Source organism: Octopus bimaculoides, chromosome 2 (genome assembly GCF_001194135.2).
Source record: "Octopus bimaculoides isolate UCB-OBI-ISO-001 chromosome 2, ASM119413v2, whole genome shotgun sequence".
NCBI classification, from domain to species: Eukaryota; Metazoa; Mollusca; class Cephalopoda; order Octopoda; family Octopodidae; genus Octopus; species Octopus bimaculoides.
The window spans coordinates 143,231,287-143,235,590 of NC_068982.1; positions in this window are offsets into that span (position 1 = coordinate 143,231,287).

Sequence of the window (4,304 nt, forward strand, 5' to 3'; positions counted from 1 at the left end):
ATATATATATATATATATATATATATAGAGAGAGAGAGAGAGAGAGAGAGAGAGAGAGAGATACAACGGGCTTCTTTCAGTTTCCATCTACCAAATCCACTCACAACGCATTGATGAGCTCGAAGCTATAGTAGAAGACACTTGCCCAAGGTGCCACGCAGTGGAAATGAACCCGGAACCATGTGGTCGGTAGGCAAGCTACTTACAACACAGCCACTCCTGCGCCCATACTGTTCAATATATGAATATAAGTTGTGTCGCATTGAATCTCTCGTCTGCAGTCTTAAATGTTGTGGTTGCTGTTTAAATGAGTTTCGTTTTTCTAGTCATTGGTATTACATTGACGGATCCCAAGTTCTTTCCTGTCTAACTGATCAATGTCCAAATATGCCATGCTGCAGCTGATGTGAACCCCTCATTAAATGATATTCAGTCTGAGGTCGACACAGTTATGTTTTGCTACCCAGAAAAACAAAAATTTAAATATCCAGTAATTCTTTTCTACTAAAGGCACAAGGCCTGAAATTTTGGGGGAGGGGGACTAGTCGATGAGATCGACTCCAGTACGTAACTGATACTTAATTTTCAGACCCTCGAAGGGATGAAAGGCAAAGTCGACCTCGGCGGAATTTGAACTCAGATTAAATACCGCTAAGCATTTCTTATTTCTATTTTGCCTACAAGGGGCTAAACATAGAGGGGAAAAACAAGGACAAAGGGATTAAGTCGATTACATCGACCCCAGTACGTAACTGGTACTTAATTTATTGACCCCGAAAGGATGAGAGGCAAAGACGACCTCGGCGGAGTTTGAACTCAGAACGTAGCGACGACCGAAATATCGCTAGGCATTTCGCCCGGCGTACTAATATTTCTGCTAGCTCGCCGCCTTTAAATGTTCAGTAATTAAACATATATACATATCTACTTATTTCTTTATGTTAGATTTATACACACCTATTCATCTATCTACCCCTGTTTCTCTTTATCTCTTTATTTCTCTCACACTTTCTCTTCCACGCTCACCCTCCTTCGCCCTTTCTCCCCCCTATCATTGTTACAGAGGTTGTCGTTTTTATTGTTTAAGTTCCATGCAGACCTTCATCGAGCGGTCCTACAATCAATCTCATTGAACCGTGTCCGACTTTGCTTTTATTGTAATATGTGTAATAAATCGATTCAGTATGCTGAAGTGAAGAGGTGAAGAATGCAGTGAAACATTGTCCAAACGACAACTATTCCAAGATAATTTAATATGATATCAAAATAATTTAATATAACCTATTCGTCAGTTGATAAATAAAATCAGAGTTTTGTGTGTTTCGGTATGTATTTGTGTGTCAGAAGAAATGATGCAGGCCAATGGTTTGTACTTTTACCTTGCATTTCAATATTTTAAGATTAAAACTTCTTTTTCATGAAAGTTTCGGAGAAATGGTATTGTAAGATGAATTCTTTGCTTTGTAGTATGGTATATTAGGGGTTACTTTGCGTTGCTACAGTAGCCAAGCAGCGACTATAATATACATACATACATTATGTATATATATATATATATATATATATATATGTATATATATATGAGAGAGAGAGAGAGAGAGAGCTAGAAAGGCAGACAGAGAGAAACAAATGAACACAGAAAATGTAATCAGTATTTTATGTTTTGGATAGTATACACTTGTTTTTGTAAGCCGACTACCGTTATTACCTAAACCGGTCAAATCTAATAGCAACACAGTGCTGTTGACACGCTTCCTCAGCATTGCCAAAAGGAAACTGTATAAATAAAATTACAAACTCTATATACACCACTATGTAAATTATATACCATCTGCTTATTGCAGCAGAATAGAGTGGGTGAATATATATAATTATTGCCAAATTACCAACGAACATCAGAAATGATTTAAACGAATAATATACCATAGGATCTCTAGTGTTAGAACTGATATGATACCAAGGGGCTTAGTAAAACGGAATTCGTATACAGTACATGTATGAAATTATATGTATGAAATATGTAACTCTTCGTCTTTATCGCTATCTGTATGTAGATACATATGAGCGTGCATGTGTGGTGTGTAAGTGGGTATGTATATCGTAACATTCCTCCAAGTCAAATGTGTGGTGTTACTTCCAGCTCAATTCTCATCAAACACGCATTTATTTAGAAACACTCCATCCGTGACCACCTCGACCTGTTACAGTGCATACATAACCAAATCCACCAACGTGTTCTCTACCAAATTTCTAAGATAATATGTTCTTTGAGATAGATATAAATTCTATTTTTTTCTTTCTGCGACACAAATATAAGTGTCCAAAGCAATTCAGTCACATGGAGACCAACACCCCGTCCCCACATCAGATATCGGCACTTTGTACTTAGTTCTCAAGTACAATCTGATGTATCTACACGACAGCTAAGTAATGCATGACATCTTGCAATATATTGACAATTTTCCTCTTCCGCAATCAAAATAATAAAAAAAAAGAAGCATTGGATTTGATCTCCTGACCTGTGATTATATTGACTGATATTTTATCAAATAGGCCACACGGCCACCATAATCAATTACATGCTAACTTCGTTTCTCCCTGCTCTCCTCTCTCTGTCTCTCTCTGTCTCGCACACACACATTTTCTCTTTTCTATACATACATACATACATACATACATACATACATTTGCAGGTGTATACTTGTAGGTATGCATGTATATATACGTGAATGTGACTGGTTGAGTAGATAGATAGATAAATGTACAGATATTCATACATACAGGCATACATACATACATACACACACACGTGTGTGTTTGTGTGTGTGCGTGTTTGTGTGTGCGTGTGCGTGTTTGTGTGTGTATCTAGGCCGCTTTCATTTACTGTTCCTGCCTCTCTCACTCTCATTCACTTCTGCTAATCCATTCCCATCTCCCTCTTCTTTCTTTCCCTCTCCCTCTCTCTCTCTCTTTCTTTCTCTTTCTCTTTCTCTCTCTCTCTCTCTCTCTCTCTCTCTCTCTTCAACAAATTATCCATTGCTTCCTCCATAAATTATAATCGGTTTACAGTACGTTCGCGACCGGCAGTACATCCCTCTTCATTTTCCCAGCAGATGTCAAACTATTGAATTATTTAACAAAGAATTCAAAATATTTCCTACAACGTTCAGTTCAGGATTTAGAGAGATACAAATTATATTATAAATATTTTATGAATATGAAACATGTTTTGGATTATTATGTAAGCCAAATGACTTATTTTCCCCTATCACATAAATCATGTCGTAACTTTTAAAATTGCTGTCTCTATAGGCATATTTTCATGGACGCAACCATATCTATCAGTCCCCATCTCTCTCTCCCTCTCTTTTTTTCTCTCTCTTTCTCTTTTTCTCTCTCTCTCTCTCTCTTTCTCTCTATCTATCTATCTATCTCTCTCACTATACACATATATCTCCTCTCTCTTTACTCTTTTACGTCTTTCAGTCATTTGACCGCGGCCATGCTGGAGCACAGCCTTTAGCTGAGCAATTCGACCACAAGACTTATTCTTTGTAAACCTAGTACCTATTCTATCGGTTTCTTTTGCCGAACCGCTGGGTTACGGGGACGTAAACACACCAGCATTGGTTGTCAAACGATGTTGGGGGGACAAACACAGACACACAAACATATACACACACACACACACATATATATATATATATATATGTATGTATACGACGGGCTTCTTTCAGTTTCCGTCAGCGTTTTGTGCGCTTGTCTTCTTCCAATTCACTGTAAAACAGCCTTTTGGGTAGTCGATTGTCAGGCATTCGAACCAAGCGGACTACTCACCTGACTTACGCTCTCCTCAGCAGTGTGTAAATGTCTGGCAGATCAGCTCAAGAGAGGACCTACTTTTTCCAGGTGATTTTCGACACCTTTTTAAGACAGTTTATGTGGAAGCGGCTCAGTTGTTGTACGTGGCGTTCGTAAACCGTTCAAGACTCGCAGCCATACAATAAGTGTGGTGAGATGAAGAGCCGAGCAAGGTGAGAATGTCTGAAAAGATGAGTTATAAGACTAGAGCTCTGAGGTAAGGAGACCATTATTGTAGCGAGGCTGAATAAGATTAATCAGCTTACGGAACAGTCTATGATATATACACCATTGATAGGTTCATATAATCAGACAGACAGATTGATAGACAGACGGACAGATAGATAGGTAGGTAGGTAGATAGATAGAAATAGATTTATACGTGTGTGTGTGTGTGTGTGTGTGTGTGTGTGTGTGTGTGTGTGTGTGTGTGTGTGTGTGTG